Here is a 10,731-nt window from a genome sequence, read left to right as displayed (position 1 = left end):
AAACAAATCAGGAGATCCAGAAGTCGTTTAGTTGAGTTCATTTAAAGATATGCACCATAGAGTATTTAGATTAAAGAGCATATCTTTATTTTAAGGCTGGGACTACATGGTTTGGTTAATCTGTTGCTCACAAAAACAACCAAAAAAAAAAAACCCACAATTTTCCTCATTTTGTATGTCTCAAACACAAAGAATGAAAAACCTTCTCCACAAGATTACTTTCCTCACAAAGTGGGAGGAAAACTAGTTGCCTCCCAATATTTGCTTCTCTTAGCAGAATGAGTTTAGATCCTTGGCACTTATCCATAATTATTTGAAACTCTTTAGCCAAATGCTATGAAGGAAAATAAAGCTTCCATCTTTGAGATTTGAAATCCTTTTAAATTAACATGACTACATATAGTCAGGGTACTAATTAGATTGGTATAAAACTGATGGCAGTGCCGAAGAGCATAAGTATTGATACTTAATAGCATTGGATGAAAGAAACTAATGAGTCAGAATGATTCTCAGAGCTCAGCATATAGAGCTATTAAAAAACTTATTCATGTAAATGAGGGGTTGATTGCTTTAAGCCATCGCTATGAAGTTTAGAATGATCCATTTATATTCGGCTAACTTCTCATAGTTTTTGTAATAAATAAGATATCTTTGTATTTAATTTAGAAATAGTTTAATTTCCTACTTATCATTATTCTATTTGTACAATAGGGAGAAAAGTGGACCCATATGAAGTTAAATTTTCTGGGCATCTATGAAAAAAATTTTTTAACTTAAGGGTTCATTTTTATTAGACATATAAGCCAGATGTTCCTGGCTGCTGATAAGCGTTTCAAGTTATGTTTACTCATAGAAATTTAATACCAGGAAGAACAATCAAGTGATTCTTGAGGTCGGAGTACTGAGTTAGTAATAGTCTTAAATGTGAATTTGTCAGTTTGTTTATTGGGAAATAAAAGATCTTAAAATACTTACATTAAAAATTAAAACATACAAGTAGACACATAAATAGATGTTAAAGAAACACTGATAAGAAAGCAAATACGGGAATAAAACTCTGCTTGGTGTCTTTAAGTAATCTCAAAACATACTTTCTAAGCACTTACTGGTGGCTTAGATGGTAAATAATGGCTCAGATGGTAAATAATCTGCTTACAATGCAGGAGACCGGATTCAGTCCCTTAGTCGGGAAGATCCCCTGGAGAAGTACATGGCAACCCATTCCAGTATTCTTGCCTGGAGAATCCCCAAGGACAGAGGAGCCTGGAAGGCTACAGTCCATGGGTTTGCAAAGTCTGAGACTGAGTGACTAACATTCACTTTCATTGCCTCCCTTTTATGGTCCTCAGCTGAAACTGCAATACTTTGGCCACCTCATGTGACGAGTTGACTCACTGGAAAAGACTCTGATGCTGGGAAAGGTTGGGGGCGGGAGGAGAAGGGGACGACAGAGAATGAGATGGCTGGATGTCATCACCGACTCTGTGGACATGAGTTTGAGTGTACTCCGGGAGTTGGTGATGGACAGGGAGGCCTGGCGTGCTGTGATTCATGGGGTCGCGGAGAGTCAGACACGACTGAGCGACTGAACTGAACTGAACTGAACTTTTTCACTTTCACTGGCATTTTCTGTTGGTCAGTCGCTCAGTTGTGTCCGACACTTTTGGACCCAATGGACTGCAGCACACCATGCTTCCTTGTCTTTCACCTCCTCCCGGAGCTTGCTCAAACTCATGTCCATTGAGTCGGTGATACCATCCAACAGTGATCTCAAAACATACTTTCTAAGCACTTGCTAGCTTAAATCCTTTACCGAAACCTATCTTTTCTTTTATTCATTTCAATCAAAAAATGAAAAGTCTATTTTTATTTAGGATATTGATATTGTAACATGCGTTTGTTAGATAACTGGATGATTCTCTAATGTTCTGAGAGGTTCAAAAAGCTGTTTAAAATTAGCTATTAAATCACTGAAACAGTTTGACACGAAGAAAAAATTCTGACAAATTTTTTCCCCGTGAACTAGAGGCTTTGGCAATAGTAGAAAATAACATTACCCTCTAGGTACATGCTCACATTTTATTCTTCAGGTTTAAATAGTTTAAGTAATGTGTGATTAAAACACAGATTATATACAGTATTTCTAAGCTCTGAAAATGAAGTTACTCTATTTAGAAAAGTAAGTCATACAGAAATCTCTTTAAAAGAAAGTAAACTACCAAAAAAATTTTGACAGATTTTTTTTCCCAAACCTCTAAGCACATAGTGCATATAACAAAAGAATAATTTATTTCATAACAAGCTTTATTACTTATTACTGTCTACAAAATTTATTTTCTAATTGTCTTTTGCTCATTATAAAAATGCAGTTGGTTTTTTATATTGATTTTATAGTCCTCACATTAACCTATAAATTCTTATAATTTGTCTATGGATTGCATAATTTTATTCATATAGAATTCAGTGAATTAAGACAACTTAAACTTTTCCTTACAAATCGTTATACATTTTTTTTCTTATGCCATCTGTGACTTTAAGTTCAATGTTGAATGGAAATGATGATATTAGATATCTAGATATCATTTTCCTAACAGTAATTTTAAATGTTTCAAATATTTCACATCTAGAAAAATATGTGCTGTTTTTTAAAATTACATGTAGATGCTGAATTTTATCAAATGGTTTTCTCTGCATCTATGGAAATTATCATATTGTTGATCATATTGTTTTTCTCCTTCAATCTTTTATTGTTAATAGGTGTTCTTATGGTAAATTTGTTTACATTTTGGTGATATTTGCTAAGCAATCAGAGTCAATTATCATTTAGAGTTGGGCATTCTTAAAGTTAACACAAATTGTTTCAAGATATGTTATTGCCTGGAGATGGTCTTTCAGGATTTGAAATAGCTCAATTGGAATTCCATCACCTCCACTAGCTTTGTTCGTAGTGATGCTCTCTAAGGCCCACTTGACTTCACATTCCAAGATGTCTGGCTCCAGGTGAGTGATCACACCATCGTGATTGTTTTCGTTGTGAAGATCTTTTTTGTACAGTTCTTCTGTGTATTCTTGCCACCTGAGCTACCCTGGTGGCTCAGAGGTTAAAGTGTCTGCCTGCAATGCTGGAGACCCGGGTTCAATCCCTGGGCCGGGAAGATCTCCTGGAGAAGGAAATGGCAACCCACTCTAGTATGCTTACCTGGAGAATCCCATGAACGGAGGAGCCTGGTAGACTACAGTCCACGGGGTCGCAAAGAGTCGGACACGACTGAAGCGACTTCACTTTCACTTTCTTCTTAATATCTCTGCTTCTGTTAGGTCCATACCATTTCTGTCCTTTATCGAGCCCATCTTTGCATGAAATGTTCCCTTGGAATCTCTAATTTTCTTGAAGAGATCTCTTGTTTTTCCTATTCTGTTGTTTTCCTCTATTTCTTTGCATTGATCGCTGAGGAAGGCTTTCTTATCTCTCCTTGCTATTCTTTGGAACTCTGCATTCAGATGCTTATATCTTTCCTTTTCTCCTTTGCTTTTTCGCTTCTCTTCTTTTCACAGCTATTTGTAAGGCCTCCTCAGACAGCCATTTTGCTTTTTTGCATTTCTTATCCATGGGGATGGTCTTGGTCCCTGTCTACTGTACAATGTCACGAACCTCCGTCCAGAGTTCATCAGGCACTCTGTCTATCAGATCTAGTCCCTTCAATCTATTTCTCACTTCCACTGTGTAATCATAAGGGATTTGATTTAGGTCATACCTGAATGGTCTAGTGGTTTTCCCTACTTTCTTCAGTTTAAGTCTGAATTTGGCAATAAGGAGTTCATGATCTGAGCCAGTCAGCTCCTGGTCTTGTTTTTGCTAACTGTATATAGCTTCTCCATCTTTGGTTGCAAAGAATATAATCAATCTGATTTCGGTGTTGACCATCTGGTGATGTCCATGTGTAGAGTCTTCTGTTGTGTTGTTGGAAGAGGGTGTTTGCTATGACCAGTGCGTTCTCTTGGCAAAACTCTATTAGCCTTTGCCCTGCTTCATTTCATGCTCCAAGGCCAAATTTGCCTGTTACTCCAGGTGTTTCTTGACTTCCCACTTTTGCATTCCAGTCCCCTATAATGAAAAGGACATCTTTTTTGGGTGTTAGTTCTAAAAGGTCTTATAGGTCTTCATAAAATCATTCAACTTCGGCTTCTTCAGCATTACTGGTTGGGGCATAGGCTTGGATTACTGTAATATTGAATGGTTTGCCTTGAAAACGAACAGAAATCATTCTGTCGTTTTTAAGATTGCATCCAAGTACTGCATTTTGGACTCTTTTGTTGACCATGATGTCTACTCCATTTCTTCTAAGGGATTCCTGCCCACAGTAGTAGAATAATGGTCATCTGAGTTAAATTCACCCATTCCAGTCCATTTTAGTTCGCTGATTCCTAGAATGTCTACGTTCACTCTTGTCATCTCCTGTTTGACCACTTCCAATTTGCCTTGATTCATGGACCTAACATTCCAGGTTCCTATGCAATATTGCTCTTTGCAGCACCAGACCTTGCTTCTATCACCAGTCACATCCACAACTGGATATTTGTTTTTCTTTGGCTCCATCCCTTCATTCTTTCTGGAGTTACTTCTCCACTGTTCTCCAGTAGCATACTGGGCACCTACCGACCTGGGGAATTCCTCATTCAGTATCCTATCATTTTGCCCTTTGTTACTGTTCATGGGGTTCTCAAGGCAAGTATACTGAAGTGGTTTGCCATTCCTTTCTCCAGTGGACCACATGCTGTCAGACCTCTCTACCATGACCCGTCCATCCTGGGTGGCCCCACACAGCATGGCTTAGTATCACTGAGTTAGACAGGGCTGTGGTCCATGTGATCACGCTAGTAAAGTCATGCTCAAAATTCTCCAAGCCAGGCTTCAGCAATATGTGAACCGTGAACTCCCAGATATTCAAGCAGGTTTTAGAAAAGGCAGAGGAACCAGAGATCAAATTGCCAACATCCGCTGGATCATGGAGAAAGCAAAAGAGTTCCAGAAAAACATCTATTTCTGCTTCATTGACTATGCCAAAGCCTTTGACTGTGTGGATCACAATAAACTGTGGAACATTCTGAAAGAGATGGGAATACCAGACCACTTGACCTTCCTCTTGAGAAACCTGTATGCAGGTCAGGAAGCAACAGTTAGAACTGGACATGGAACAACAGACTGGTTCCGAATAGGAAAAGGAGTACATCAAGGCTGTATATTGTCACCCTGCTTATTTAACTTATATGCAGAGTACATCATGAGGAACGCTGGGCTGGAAGAAGCACAAGCTGGAATCAAGATTGCTGGGAGAAATATCAATAACCTCAGATATGCAGATGACACCACCCTTATGGCAGAAAGTGAAGAGGAACTCAAAAGCCTCTTGATGAAAGTGAAAGAGGAGAGTGAAAAGGTTGGCTTGAAGCTCAACATTCAGAAAACAAAGATCATGGCATCTGGTCCCATCACTTCATGGGAAATAGATGGGGAAACAGTGGAAGCAGTGTCAGACTTTATTTTCTTGGGCTCCAAAATCACTGCAGATGCTGATTGCAGCCATGAAATTAAAAGACGCTTACTCCTTGGAAGGAAAGTTATGACCAATCTAGATAGCATATTAAAAAGCAGAGACATTACTTTGCCGACCAAGGTCCATCTAGTCAAGGCTATGGTTTTTCCCGTGGTCATGTATGGATGTGAGAGTTGGACTGTGAAGAAAGCCAAAGAATTGATGCTTCTGAACTGTGGTGTTGGAGAAGACTCTTGAGAGTCCCTTGGACTGCAAGGAGATCCAACCAGTCCATCTAAAGGAGATCAGTCCTGGGTGTTCATTGGAAGGACTGATGCTAAAACTGAAACTGCAATACTTTGGCCACCTCATGCGACGAGTTGACTCACTGGAAAAGACTCTGATGCTGGGAGGGATTGGGGGCGGGAGGAGACGGGGACGACAGAGAATGAGATGGCTGGATGGCATCACCAACTCAATGGGCATGAGTTTGAGTGAACTCCGGGAGTTGGTGATGGACAGGGAGGCCTGGTGTGCTGTGATTCATGGAGTCACGAAGAGTCGGACACGACTGAGCGACTGAACTGAACTGAACTGAACTGAGAGATGGTCAGAATTTTTTAAGAGTTTTGCCATTATTCACTATATAGAAGTAGATATTAATTAAGTAAACAAGAAAATATGTAAGAAAATATACCAAGTATGCTTTTATGCAAAGAATTCTTGCCACTTATCTGGAAATAAGAAAACAAATAGAAAAATTGACTAAGATATAAAAAAGCAATTACAGAAGAAGAAATTCAAATTGCTTACAATTATATAATGTGTGCATGTGTGCCAAGTTGCTTCAGTTTTGTCCAACTCTTTGCAACCCTATGGACTGTAGCCTGCCAGGCTCTTCTGTTCAAGGGATTCTCCATGCAGCAACACTAAAGTGGGTTGCCATGCCCTCCTCCAGGGGATCTTCCTGACCCAAGGATCAAACTTGCATTTCTGGGGCTCCTGCATTGCAGGCAGATTCTTTACCACTGAGCTACCGGGAAGCCCAACAATATATAGACGGATATTCAAATCCATAAATGATCAGATAAACACATGTTAAAACAGTAGTGAGAATTGTCTTCATACACATCAGATTGGCAAAAATTGAACATTTTTAAATACCAAATAGGTCATGCAGGAAAACAGAAATCCTATGTTCTGCTAATGGGACCACTGAACACTTACTTATCTATGCCCTAGAACTTCTGCCTTTGATCCATAATCCAGAGAAATTATTACTCAAGATCATAAATTTCACATGCCAAAATGTTTCTTGGCCTTGTTTGTGATAGCATAAAGTTGGAGGCAACCTACTTGTCTACCTCTAGAGAAATAGACAAGTAAGATGTGGTCCATACAGGTCATGGAATACTATGCAGCTATTAGAAGCAATCTAGATGCATGCCCTGCAACATAGGTAGATTTCTAACAAAAGGTACTCAGGAATAAAAATAAGAAACAGAATGAGGTCTACAGCCCAGTGTATTTAGGTAAATAAAAACAGTCAAAAGAATAACACTACATATTTTACAAAGATATACACAAATTCGAGGTTATAGATCAAACACCTTAGCACGATTTCCTGTGGGGAGAGGTGAATGGAAGTGGAAAATAGGATTAAAAGAATAAGCAAGTAAAATGTGAAGGGAGCCCTACCACAATAATAGTGCGACTTGAATAGAAGAGTATGAGAAATTCAACCCCTTACACTTGAGAGGGATGTGTAGTAAACTAACAAACGTGCATTAATGTAAAGGGTTATAAAAGGCTCCTTGCTCGTTTCTGTCATTGACTTTGTCTATGATCTGATACATTTTCCTTAAAGACGTGATTACAGTAGAGTGCTTAATAAACTGGGCTCAGGCATGAGTCAGTCCTCAGTTCAAGTTCTTCCTCCACATAATTATTAACTGCATTCTTTAGGGCAAGTTACTTTCTTAGACTTCTAGTCAATTTTTTCATCTATAAGCTGGTGCCAATGATACTATAGAGTTTTCTGAATGTTGCCTGAGAAGTTAGATATATAAAGTACTTAGTGTAGTGTCTGGCATGAATAATTGTCCAACATATGGTAGTAGTAGTTGTTATCATCATTCTAGAAACTTTGGTAACTTTCTATTACTCACTTGATTTGTGTGATTTGTGTCCTTTTAAAAATCACTGATGCTTTTGAACTGTGGTGCTGGAGAAGACTCTTGAGAGTCCCTTGGACTGCAAGGAGATCCAACCAGTCAATTCTAAAGGAGATCAATCCTAGATGTTCATTGGAAGGACTGATGCTAAAGCTGAAACTGCAATACTTTGGCCACCTCATGCGACGAGTTGACTCACTGGAAAAGACTCTGATGCTGGGAGGGATTGGGGGTGGGAGAAGATGGGGACAACAGAGAATGAGATGGCTGGATGGCATCACCAACTCGATGGACATGAGTTTGAGTGAACTCCGGGAGTTGGTGATGGACAGGGAGGCCTGGTGTGCTGTGATTCATGGGATCACAGAGAGTCAGACATGACTGAGTGACTGAACAACTGAACTGAACTGAAAAATCATTTTAATCAATAAGCGGGATGAAATAGTGATGCTATCCTTATTAAACTGGGAGACCACAGAAGCGAAAAGGGCAGAGCCAGATGGAAACCCACAAACTGAAATGAACTGATGTTTCCCTGGCTGGTCACTGAGATGGAGTCAGTCGCTTGGCAAAGCAACCAAAGAGCCTGCCTACTGGGGTGTGTGATGGAGAGGTTAGAATTTGGAAACTGACTAAATGAAAATGTATTCATATGGTACAAGCACATGAAGATTTTGTATAAGGAATATGTACTTGTTTTGTGGGACTTTTTTTTTCTTTTTACTGTTGGTAGTTAAAACTCTGAAGCAATGGAAAATGGGTGGACCAAACTATGGAGAAGAGGAAGAATCGTTGCACACAGTATTAGGAAAGACAGGATACACAGAAGCTGATCATCACTGGAAAGAAGTTGTTTTTGCCACATGTGGATAGCAAGTAGACATTTAGGATAAACAAAGAGTCAATCCTATATGTTCAATGATTTTTGGATTTGACGGTATAAGCAGTGTTAACTTTAACCTAATTGAAACATTTCTCTTGGGAAGCTGTGCTTCTCACAGGAATATACTGTATGATATGAGGTAAGCTACTTCTCTGAAAAAGATCATCTTGGATATGAGAACCAATACAGTCTGCAGAAGCCTTAAGGAAGCTTTCATTCTTACTGCAGCAAATGAAGATGACGACTTATATACTTTTAATATGTATGCTCTGGACAGTCCTGTAATGGTACATATGGTTCATGTATCTGTGGGGCTTGATGTGGATTACTTTACCGCTGGGAAATCATTTGTGTCTGCTAGTTTTGATAAATTCATATGAGCCTTACGTGTGGTTCAGTTCAGTTCAGTTCAGTCGCTCAGTCGTGTCCAACTCTCCGCGACCCCATGAATCACAGCACGCCAGGCCTCCCTGTCCATCACCAACTCCCGGAGTTCACTCAAACTCATGTCCACAGAGTCGGTGATGCCATCCAGCCATCTCATTCTCCGTCGTCCCAATCTCCTCCCGCCCCCAATCCCTCCCAGCATCAGAGTCTTTTCCAGTGAGTCAACTCATCGCATGAGGTGGCCAAAGTATTGCAGTTTCAGCTTTAGCATCAGTCCCTCCAATGAACACCCAGGATTGATCTCCTTTAGAATGGACTGGTTGGATCTCCTTGCAGTCCAAGGGACTCTCAAGAGTCTTCTCCAGCACCACAGTTCAAAAGCATCGATTCTTCGGCGATCAGCTTTCTTCACAGTCCAAATCTTACATCCATACATGACCACGGGAAAAACCATAGCCTTGACTAGACGGACCTTGGTTGGCAAAGTAATGTCTCTGCTTTTTAATATACTATCAAGTTTGGTCATAACTTTTCTTCCAAGGAGCAAGCGTCTTTTAATTTCATGGCTGCAATCAGCATCTGCAGTGATTTTGGAGCCCAAAAAATAAAGTCTGACACTGTTTCCACTGTTTTTCCATCTGTGGACAAAAGTCTATCTCACACAGAGAATGCAACATGTTTATCTGTGGGACTTCCTTGGTTAAGACGCTGCACTTCCAGTGAAGGAGGTGTGGGTTTGGTCCCTGGTCAGGGAATTAAGATCCCATATACAGCAAGGTGGGGCCAAAAACAAAGCAAAAAAATATGTTATCTGTATAAAATGCTCTTCTGACAGCAAGTACTGTACATCGTGTATGGATATAATAAAATAAACATTCATCTATGAAAAACTAATGCTTCTGAAAAGTTGGGTGTGCTGACACCTTCAGAAAATACAGCCGCAGATTATAACCAGAAATTAAAGGAGAAATTTCAACATCATCCTCACATGAAACATATCCCTTGTCACTGACATCTACCAAAACCTATTTACAGTCAGATTCAGGAACAGCACATCATGAAAGAAGCTTGTCGATGAAAGGGACTGAATCGTATCAAACATAGAAAGCCTGGATCTATGCAGCTTGTGTCAGAGAAAAAAAACACACAGTGGCAGTTGTGAAATAATATTTGGTATTCCAACTGATATTGATGCGTAATTATTCGCTATGTTTTGATTTGTGAACTCTACAAATAAAACTAATGGCTCTAGTTTTAAAAATGAAATAAACTTAATTGATGTTACCAAGATAATAAATAACAGGGATTAACATAAAATTGAATAGCATGGCAAATCCAGAGTGATGAGAGCTGAATAAAAGCCACATGTAAAAAACCCCAAGGATTTTCAGCCAATATGAATCCACAGAGCAATGATGCTGTTGAACCAGACAACACGATCTTAGATCACATCAGTAGAACTGGACCAGACATGGTCCAGAGTTCAGGAGAGTCTCGCTCTGGGTGCATATACTCCTGGAGACAGTTCTCAGTTCTAGGGATCAGACTTTGAGAGGAAGGATAACTAACCAAAGAATATTTGGAAGAGAGTGAGTGGAGAAGGCAGAAGGACTAGAAACCACCAGATGCAGAACCACTGAAAACACTAAAGGGACTGTGCTTAGAGAAGGAAGTTCCTGGGTAGGAAACCTAAAGCTGTCCTCAAAATGATTTGGATGTTAGACCTGCCTGCTCGGACCAGCTGCCTGCAATC

General features: G+C 39.7%; 1 pseudogene; it reads left to right on the top strand.

Moving 5' to 3' along the window:
* The first annotated feature begins 8,240 nt into the window (after window positions 1-8,240).
* LOC129560807 (DDB1- and CUL4-associated factor 13-like) lies at window positions 8,241-10,145 on the top strand (annotated as a pseudogene).
* The last annotated feature ends 586 nt before the right edge of the window (window positions 10,146-10,731 follow it).

The sequence above is a fragment of the Moschus berezovskii genome, chromosome 10 (genome assembly GCF_049115385.1).
Source record: "Moschus berezovskii isolate FMDL1 chromosome 10, NW_MosBer_1.0, whole genome shotgun sequence".
In the NCBI taxonomy this organism is placed as follows: Eukaryota; Metazoa; Chordata; class Mammalia; order Artiodactyla; family Moschidae; genus Moschus; species Moschus berezovskii.
This window is presented reverse-complemented; position numbering and strand designations above follow the sequence as displayed.